The sequence below is a fragment of the Coturnix japonica genome, chromosome Z, assembly GCF_054131305.1.
Source record: "Coturnix japonica strain WE chromosome Z, WE-NBRP24, whole genome shotgun sequence".
NCBI lineage: Eukaryota > Metazoa > Chordata > Aves > Galliformes > Phasianidae > Coturnix > Coturnix japonica.
This window is the reverse complement of record NC_140702.1, coordinates 6,860,960-6,871,520: the sequence shown is the minus strand read 5'-3', so window position 1 is coordinate 6,871,520 and position 10,561 is coordinate 6,860,960. Positions and strand designations below refer to the sequence as shown.

Genomic DNA, 10,561 nt, shown 5'->3' with positions numbered 1-10,561 from the left:
CTGGTTCTGGCAGCCAATGCCAGCAGAGTAGGTGTGGGCAGGAGGGAGGAGTTCTGGGTCACGTTGCTTTGTTTGTATCACTGGCGGGAGAATCTTGCGGGAATGATGTACAACTCCTCCTCATTTAAGATTGTTCTGACAGCAGCTCAGTGCACAGAGCAAGTCACAGGCCTTGGTGTGCTGCAGAAGGAGCAGTGCTGAGCTGTTGAAGTGTTACTTGCTCTTGGATGGGCTCTGTCACTGACAGTGGAGTGTCGGGTAAAGAAGTACTGGGAATTGGAGATGGTGCATGCTGCAGTTCTGCTCCACTGCGACACTTGGGCTTCTGTTGCTCCGAAATGTTGCTGCACTCTGCTCTGCTTTATCTTGAAGGCGTATCTTTGATAACTCCAAGTGCACTCTCATATGTTACCCTAGAAGTAATCTGACAGTTCTGCACGTGGTCCCTGCCACAAAATGGCAGCTGACACAAAATGGTGGCTCCCAGTTCATGCAAGCAAGGGGACGGACTTCCTATTGAATGGACCAGTGGGAGAGATGGAGGTGTCCTGACAGCCAATGCCACCAGAGTAGGTGTGGGCAGGAGGGAGGAGTTCTGGGACAGGCTGCTTTGTTTGTGAGGCTGGCGGGAGATTCGTGTTGCATTGAGGAACATCTACTGATCAGCTGAGCATGTGCTGCCAGCAGCCCAGTCCGCAGAGTAAGTAACAGGACTTGTTGTGCTGCAGGAGGAGCACTGTTGAACTGTTACTTGCTCTTAGACGGGCTCTCTCTATCAGGCAGTGGCAGGGGAGGCAGCATTGGAAGGTGGAGATCGAGCCTGCTGTAGCTCTGCTCAGCTGAGAGATATGCCCCTGTACACTGGAAATGTTGATGCACTCTGCTCTGCTTTATCTTGCAGGTGTATCTTTGATAACTGCTGGTGCAATCCCATAAGTTTGTGTAGCAGTGTCTTGACAGTTCTGCACGTGTTCCTTGCCATGAAATGGCGGCTGTCACAAAATGTCGGCTCCCAGTGCACACAAGGGGATGGACTTCCTGATCAATGGGCCACTGGGAGAGCTGGAGGTGTAGGCTGGTTCTGTCAGCCAATGCTACCAGAGTACGTGTGGGCAGGAGGGAGGAGTTCAGGGTCACGCTGCTTTGTTTGTATGACGGGTGAGAGATTTGTGTGGGACTGAGGAACATCTCCTCCACAGCGGAACTTGTTCTGCAATCAGCGCAGTGCACAGAGCAAGTCACAGGCCTTGTAGTGCTATAGGAGGAGTAGTGTTGAGCTATTGGAGTGTTACTTGCTCTTGGACGGGCTTTCTCATTGTTAGGCAGTGGCAGGGAAGGTGGCACTGTGAACTGGAGATTGTGCCTGCTGCAGCTCTGCTCAGTTGAGACATGTCCCTGTGTTCACTGGAAACGCTGCTGCACTCCACTCTGCTTTATCTTGCAGGTGTAATTTTGATAACTTTTGGTGCAATCCCATAAGTTAGCGTAGCAGTGACCTGACAGTTCTGCATGTGGTCACTGCCATGAAATGGCGGCTGACACAAAATGTCTGCTCCCAGTGCACACAAGGGGATGGACTTCCTGATCAATGGGCTAGTGGGAGAGCTGGAGGTGTGGGCTGGTTCTGTCAGCCAATGCCAGCAGAGTAGGTGTGGTCAGGAGGGAGGAGTTTTTGGTCACGCTGCTTTGTTTGTATGACTGGCGGGAGATTCGTGTGGGACTGAGGTACAACTCCTCCTCATCTAAGATTGTTCTGCCAGCAGCACAGTCCATAGAGCAGGTTACAAGCCCTGGTGTGCTGTAGTAGGATCAGCGCTAAGCTGTTGAAGTGTTACCTTCTGTTCGATTGCCTCTCTGGCTATCAGGCAGTGGTATCGGAGGCAGCACTGTGAGCTGGAGATCGTGCCTGCTGCAGCTCTGCTCAGCTGAGACATGTCCCCCTGTTCACTGGAAATGCTGTTGCACTCCACTCTTCTTTATCTTGCAGGTGTATCTTTGATAACTGCTATTGCAGTCTCATATGTTAGCCTAGCAGTGACCTGAAAGTGCTGCACGTGGTCCCTGCCATGAAATGGCGGCTGACACAAAATGTCGGCTCCCAGTGTGTACAAGGGGACGGACTTTTTGATCAATGGGCCATTGGGAGAGCTGGAGGTGTAGTCTGGTTCTGTGAGCCAATGCCAGCAGAGTAGGTGTGGGCAGGAGGGAGGAGTTCTGGGTCACGCTGGTTTGTTTGTGAGGCTGGCAGATTCTTGTGGGACTGAGGAATGTCTCCTCATCTAAGCTTGTTCTGCCCACAGCAAAGTCCATAGAGCAAGTCACAGGCCTTGGTGTGCTGCAGGAGGAGCCGTGTTGAGCTGTTAGAGTGTTCCTTGCAGTTGGACGGGCTCTCTCGTTGTCAGGAAATAGTAGAGAAGGCAGCACCAGGAGCTGGAGATGTTGCCTGCTGCAGCTCTGTTCCGCTGTGACACTTGGGCTTCTGTTCCTCCGAAATGTTGCTGCATTCTGCTCTGCTTTATCTTGCAATTGTATTTCTGCTAACAGCCAATGCATTCCCATAAGATAGCCTAAACATAATCTGAGAGTTCTGCACGTGGTTCCTGCCATGAAATGGCGGCTGACACAAAATGTCTGCTCCCAGTGCACGCAAGGGGACAGACTTTTTGAACAATGGACCACTGGGAGAGCTGGATGTGTAGGCTGGTTCTGTCAGCCAATGCCAGCAGAGTAGGTGTGGGCAGGAGGGAGGAGTTCTGGGACACGCTGCTTTGTTTGTATGACTCGCGGGAGATTTGTGTGGGACTGAGGAACATCTCCTGCTCATCTAAGCTTGTGCTGCCAGCAGCCCAATCTACAGAGGAAGTCACAGGCCTTGTTGTGCTGCAGGAGGATCAGTGTTGAGCTGTTGGAGTGTTCCTTGCTGTTGGATGGGCTCTCTCACTGTCAGTGAGTGGCAGGGGAGGCAGCACCGTAAGCTGGAGATCGAGCCTGCTGCAGCTCTGCTCAGCTGAGACACTTGGGCATCTGTTCCTCTGAAATTTTGCTGCTGTCTTTTCCTTGTTATCTGTCTCATGTTTTTCGGTGTATGCCAGAATAATTTCTGTATGTTTTGATGACCGTGAATGGAGAATAATATACTGTATATACTTAATGTGCCCATGGTAACTCTGCTCTCAACAGACTATGTCAATTCTGGCAATATATAGCCAGATGTATTTCCTTGCTTTGTGACGTTAAAATCTAAATTGAAATGTTCAGGATGTCCATAAATTAACAACTTTTCATTGTAGGTCCACCTGTTTTTAGAGTTATGCTGTCAGGAGCATTATTTTTGCCATTGGAATAATCCACTGATGTGTTTTGCCAGAGCTGCTGCTACTGCTTGGGTTCTTCTTTACTTCTTAATCTCTGCTGTTGACACTTCATTCGTTTTGTTACCAGTTAAATTGTTGCATGTATCAGCTAACACTGATATAATGTATCTGCTAATGTCTGCAAAGTTACTTTTTGTGTCTTCTATAGACACAGGAAAGAAGATGATATTGTACCTGTTCAGTGGCTATTCCCTGTAGTGATTCAGTTTGGTGAAATACTGCAGCTTTGTGCTGGTTGTAGAGGCACTGCTTTCTGTTGGCATAACGAAGTTTCACTTTACATTAACATTCAACAGATTGGTTTTTTGTTTTATTTTTCCCTTCTGTACTGCTTTTCAACATATTAATATTGATTATACCAAGCAATATAGGGCAGGGGCATAGAGGTGCTATTTTAGCCATCATCTTCTTATGACAGATTAAATTGATAGAGCAAAGAAGGAGGGTTTTCAAGAATCATATAGCCAATGAATCATATGATAACTTTAATAGGATGGTACCCCCAAGAATAACCAGTTCTATTCTTTTACCTAAGCCCATGACCACTCACCCTCTCTGATGCTCATGAAAATACATTGGACAGAAGTACTGGGGTTTTCTGCCTTTGTGCTTGTAGTTGAACAAGAACTTGGTGTTGCTTTCCAAAATAAAATTCACAGATGGAACAAGAGGAGAAAATGTTCTGATGGAATAAATTTGTAGCAGCAACTCTTTCTTATCTAAATAACTGCATGAGTTCATCTTTGATGAGGGAGAATCATGCTTAGGTAATTTTGTTTCTTTCTTTCTTTCTTTCTTTCAATTGCCCTGATTTCCAAATTGGGTGCTTGACTGTGTATCCATTTTAATTTTAATGTCAAATTCAGTTGAATAACAAAGTTGCCGTGACAATTCATGATATTATTCACCAGGAAAGTGTAGCCATGAAAACCTTTCAGTAAACAACAGAGGAAATCCGTGAGACACATGTCCTCATTTAACTCCCATTCTTCAGTTTTATTTTCTACTTTTTATTCATCCTAAGCACCACATGAGTGAGGTAATAATAAAATGTACTTTGGTTCACATGTCCCTTATTACTGCATATGCTCTAATGATAGAATCATAAAATCAAAGCTATCCTGTGTTGGGAGGGACCCAGTACGACCAGTGAGGGCAGTGGACAGCTTCTCCCATTATTGCTGTAAGAACAGCCCATATGATTCTTGAACTCCGTCAGAGCTGTTATAACCAGTTCCTGAGGGAACCTCCGTCTGTACATATAGAGCTTGCATACAGCATATACTGTTAGTGCCTGTTGACACTGTCAGTGTCCGCAGACATAGCGGCAGTGGGCACCAATCCGAGGGCAAGCAAAGGACAGGCGGTTCTCGTTGCACACAGACAATCAGAGCTCACTGTGAGCACAGCGCCCACTGCCTGCCACCAAATGGCGGCTGACACAAAATGGCAGCTCCCAGTGTGCACAAGGGGACGGACTTCCTGTTCAATGGGCCAGTGGGAGAGCTGGAGGTGTAGGCTGGTTCTGGCAGCCAATGCCAGCAGAGTAGGTGTGTACAGGAGGGAGGAGTTCTGGGTCACGCTGCTTTGTCTGTGAAACTGGCGGGAGATTTGTGTGGGACTGCGGAACATCTCCTGATCAGCTGAGCTTGTTTTGCCAGCAGCCAGTCCATAGAGCAAGTCACAGGCCTTGTTGTGCTGCAGGAGGAGCAGTATTGAAAAGCTGGAGTGTTACTTGCTATTGGACGGGCTTTCTCACTGACAGACATGGCAGGAAAGGAGGCAGTGGGAGCTGGACATTATGACTGCTGCAGCTCTGCTCCTCTGTGACACTTGGGCTTCTGTTCCTCAGAAATGCTGCTGCCTTCTGCTCTGCTTTATATTGCAAGAGCATCTCTGATAACTGCTGCTGCACTCCTATAAGTTAGTCCAGAAGTAATCTGACAGTTCCACACGTGGTCCCTGCCATGAAATGGCAGCTGACACAAAATGGCAGCTCCCAGTGTGCACAAGAGGAAGAACTTCCTGTTCAATGGACCACTGGGAGAGCTGGAGGTGTAGGCTGGTTCTGTCAGCCAATGCCAGCAGAGTAGGTGTGGGCAGGAGGGAGGAGTTCTGGGTCACGCTGCTTCTTTTGTATGACTGGCGGGTGATTCGTGTGGGACTGAGGAACAATTCCTCCTCATCTGAGCTTGTTCTGCCAGCAGCCCCGTCCACAGAGCAGGTTACAAGTCTTGGTGTGCTGGAGGAGGAGCAGTGTTGAACTGTTGGAGTGTTACTTGCTGTTGGACGGCCTTTCTCACTGTCAGTCAGCGGCAGGAAAGTCAGCACTGGGAGCTGGAGGTGAAGAACATCTGAAGAATGCCCTTATGTTAGCCTAGAAGTGATTTGACAGTGCTGCACGTGGTCCCTGCCATGAAATGGCGGCTGACACAAAATGGTGACTCCCAGTGCACGAAAGGGAACGGACATTTTCTTCAGTGGACCATTGAGAGAGCCAGAGGTGTGGGCTGGTTCTTTCAGCCAATGCCAGCAGAGTAGGTGTGGGCAGGAGGGAGGAGTTCTGGGTCACGCTGCTTTGTTTGTTTGACTGGCGGGAGATTCATGTGGGACTGAGGAACATCTCCTGCTCATGTGAGATTGTTCTGCCAGCAGCCCAGTCCACAGAGCTGTTTACAGGCCTTGTAGTGCTGCAGGAGGAGCAGTGTTGAGCTGTTGGAGTGTTACTTGCTGTTGGACAGGTAGTGGCAGGGAAGGCAGCACTGGGAGATGGAGATCGTACCTGCTGCAGCTCTGCTCTGCTGTGACATTTCGGCTAATGTTTCTGAGAAATGTTCCTGCACTTCTGTGCTTTATCTTTCAGGTGTATATTTGATATGTGCTGGTGCACTCCCGTAAGTTAGCCTAGAATTAATTTGACAGTTCTGCACGTGTCTCTGCCATGGAATGGCGTCTGACACAAAATGTTGGCTCCTGAGTGATGAGCCCTTTGCCCGATTCACCAACTGCTTCCAAGCAGAGTGGGCAATAGTCCTGTTTTATGGAGGTATGGAAGTAATTTGACAGTTCTGCATGTGGTCTCTGCCATGAAATGGCGGCTGACACAAAATGGCAGTTCCCAGTGCACGCACAAGGGGGTGGAGTTTTTGTTCAGAGGACCAGTGGGAGAGCTGGAGGTGTGGGCTGGTTCTTTCAGCCAATGCCAGCAGAGTAGGTGTGGGCAGGAGGGAGGAGTTCTGGGTCACACTGCTTTGTTTGTATGACTGGCGGGAGATTTGTGTAGGACTGAGGAACATCTCCTGCTCAGCCGAGCTGGTTTTACCAGCAGCGTAGTGCACAGAGCAAGTCACGGGCTTCGGTGTGCTGCAGGAGGAGCAGTGTTGAGCCGTTGGAGTGTTCCTTGCTGTTGGACGGGCTGTCTCGCTGTCAGGCAGTGGCAGGGAAGTCAGCACTGGGAGATGGAGATCGTGCCTGCTGCATCTCTGCTGAGCTGTGACATTTCGACTAATATTTCTCAGAAATGTTGCTGCACTGCTGTGTTTTATCTTTCAGGTGTGTCTTTGATAAGTGCCGGTGCACTCCCATAAGTTAGCCTAGAAGTAATATGACAGCTCTGCACATGGTCCCCGTCATAAAATGGCATCTGACACAAAATGTCGGCTCCCAGTGAACGCAAGGGGACGAACATTTTGTTCAGTAGACCATTGATTGAGCCAGAGGTCTGTGCTGGTTCAGGCAGCCAATCCTATCGGAGAAGGTGTGGGCAAGTGGGAGGAGTTCTGTGTCATGCTGTTTTGTTTGAGAGACTGGCGGGAGATTCGTGTCGGACTGCGGAACATCTCCATCTCAGCTGAGCTTGTTCTGCCATCAGCGCAGTGCACAGAGCAAGTCACAGGCGTTGGTGTGCTGCAGGAGGAGCAGTGTTGAGCCGTTGGAGCGTTCCTTGCTGTTGGACAGACTCTCTCGCTGTCAAGAAGTGGCAGAGAAGGCAGCACTGAGAGCTGGAGATTGTTCCTGCTGCAGCTCTGCTCAGCTGTGACACTTGTGCTTCTGTCACTCAGAAATGTTGCTGCACTCTGCTCTGCTCTATCTTGCAGTTGTATTTTTGATAACTGCTGTTGCACTCCCATAGCTTAGCCTAGAAGTAATTTGACAGTTCTGCACATGATCCCTGCCACAAAATGGCGGCTGACACAAAATGGTGGCTTGCAGTGTGCACGCAGGGGGATGGACTTCTTGTTCAGTACACCACTGGGAGAGCTGGAGGTGTAGGCTGGTTCTGTCAGCCAATGCCAGCAGAGTAGGTGTGGGCAGGAGGGAGGAGTTCCTGGTCACGCTGCTTTGTTTGTGAAGCTGGTGGGAGATTCGTGTGGGTCGGAAGAACATCCCCTGCACATCTGAGCTTGTGATGACAGCAGCCCAGTCAACAGAGCCAGTCACAGGCCTGGTTGTGGTGCAGAGGAGCAGTACTGAGCTGTTGGAGTGTTACTTGCTGTTGGACGTGCTCTCTTGCTGAGAGGCAGCGGCAGGGAAGGCAGCAGTGTGAACGGGGGATTATGCCAGCTGCCGCTCTGCTCTGCTGTGACACTTGGGCTTCTATTTCTCAGAAATAATGCTGCAGTCTCATGTGCTTTATCTTGCAGTTGTATTTTTCATATGTGCTGGTGCACTCCCATAAGTTAGCCTAGAAATAATCTGACAGTTCTTCATACGGTCTCTGCCACGAAATGGCGGCTGACACAAAATGGCGCCTGCCAGTGCATGCAAGGGGACGGACTTCCTGTTCAATGGACCAGTGGGAGAGCAGGAGGTGTAGGCTGGTTCTTTCAGTCAATGCCAGCACAGTAGGTGTGGGCAGGAGGGAGGAGTTCTGGGTCACGCTACTTTGTTTGAAAGTCTGGCGGGAGAATCATGTGGGACTGAGAAACATCTCCTGCTCAGCTGAGCTGGTTTTACCAGCAGCACAGTGCACAGAGCAAGTCACATGCCTAGTTGTGCTGCAGGTGGAGCACTGTTGAGCAGTTGGAGCATTACAAGCTGTTGGATGGGCGCTCTCGCTTTCAGGAAGTTGCAGAGAAGGATGGACAGTAAAATGGAGATCATGCCTGCTACAACTCTGCTCAGCTGTGACAGCTGTGCTTCTGTCCCTCAGAAATGTTGCTGCACTCTGCTCTGCTTCATCTTGCATGTGTAATTTTGATAACTGCTGGTGTACTCCCATAAGTTAGCGTAGCACTGACCTGACAGTTCTGCACATGGTCCCTGCCATGAAATGGTGGCTGACACAAAATGTCTGCTCCCAGTGCACGCAAGGGGATGGACTTCCTCAACAATAGGCCAGTGGGAGAGCTGGAGGTGTAGGCTGGTTCAGTCAGCCAATGCCAGCAGAGTAGGTGTGGGCAGGAGGGAGGAGTTCTGGGTCACGCTGCTTTGTTTGAGAGACTGGCGGGAGAATCATGTGGGACTGAGGAACATCTCCTGTTCATGTGAGATTGTTCTGCCAGCAGCCCAGTCCACAGAGCTGTTTACAGGCCTTGTTGTGCTGCAGGAGGAGCAGTGTTGAGCTGTTGGAGTGTTCCTTGCTGTAGGACGGGCTGTCTCGCTGTCAGGCAGTGGCAGGGAAGTCAGCACTGGGAGATGGAGATCGTGCCTGCTGCATCTCTGCTGAGCTGTGACATTTCGACTAATATTTCTCAGAAATGTTGCTGCACTGCTGTGTTTTATCTTTCAGGTGTGTCTTTGATAAGTGCCGGTGCACTCCCATAAGTTAGCCTAGAAGTAATATGACAGCTCTGCACATGGTCCCCGTCATAAAATGGCATCTGACACAAAATGTCGGCTCCCAGTGAACGCAAGGGGACGAACATTTTGTTCAGTAGACCATTGATTGAGCCAGAGGTCTGTGCTGTTTCAGGCAGCCAATCCTACCGGAGAGGGTGTGGGCAAGTGGGAGGAGTTCTGGGTCACGCTGTTTTGTTTATATGACTGGCGGGAGATTCGTGTAGGACTGCGGAACATCTCCTGATCAGCTGAGCTTGTTCTGCCATCAGCGCAGTGCACAGAGCAAGTCACAGGCGTTGGTGTGCTGCAGGAGGAGCAGTGTTGAGCCGTTGGAGCGTTCCTTGCTGTTGGACAGGCTCTCTCGCTGTCAAGAAGTGGCAGAGAAGGCAGCACTGAGAGCTGGAGATTGTTCCTGCTGCAGCTCTGCTCAGCTGTGACACTTGTGCTTCTGTCCCTCAGAAATGTTGCTGCACTATGCTCTGCTCTATCTTGCAGTTGTATTTTTGATAACTGCTGTTGCACTCTCATAGCTTAGCCTAGAAGTAATCTGACAGTTCTTCATACGGTCTCTGCCACGAAATGGCGGCTGACACAAAATGGCGGCTCCCAGTGCACGCAAGGGGACGGACTTCCTGTTCAATGGACCAGTGGGAGAGCTGGAGGTGTAGTCTGGTTCTGTCAGCCAATGCCAGCAGAGTAGGTGTGGGCAGGAGGGAGGAGTTCTGGGACACACTGCTTTGTTTGAGAGACTGGCGGGAGATTCGTGTAGGACTGAGGAACATCTTCTGATCAGCAGAGCTTGTACTGCCAGCAGCGCAGTGCACAGAGCAAGTCACGGGCTTTGGTGTGCTGCAGGATGAGCAGTGTTGAGCCGTTGGTGCGTTCCTTGCTGTTGGACGGGCTTTCTCGATGTCAGGTAGTGGCAGGGAAGAAGACAGCAATGGGAGATGGAGATCGTGCCAGCTGCCGCTCTGCTCTGCTGTGACATTTCGGTTAATGTTTCTGAGAAGTGTTCCTGCACTGCTGTGCTTTATCTTTCAGGTGTATCTTTGATATGTGCTGGTGCACTCCCATAAGTTAGCCTTGAAGTAATTTGACAGTTCTGCATGTGGTCTCTGCCATGAAATGGCGGCTGACACAAAATGGCAGTTCCCAGTGTGCGCACAAGGGGGTGGAGTTTTTGTTCAGTGGACCAGTGGGAGAGCTGGAGGTGTGGGCTGGTTCTTTCAGCCAATGCCAGCAGAGTAGGTATGGACAGGAGGGAGGAGTTCTGGGTCACGCTGCTTTGTTTGAGAGACTGGCGGGAGAATCATGTGAGACTGAGGAACATCTACTGTTCATGTGAGATTGTTCTGCCAGCAGCCCAGTCCACAGAGCTGTTTACAGGCCTTGTTGTGCTGCAGGAG

General features: G+C 50.0%; 1 long non-coding RNA gene across 1 annotated transcript in view; it reads left to right on the top strand.

The window, feature by feature from the left end:
• Positions 1-578: 578 nt before the first annotated feature.
• Positions 579-10,561, top strand: part of LOC107306683 (uncharacterized) — a 30,149-nt gene continuing 20,166 nt past the window's right edge. Inside the window, exon 1 of the long non-coding RNA XR_001552237.3 lies at positions 579-700. This is a non-coding gene — a long non-coding RNA (uncharacterized LOC107306683). The remainder of the gene's footprint in view (positions 701-10,561) is intronic.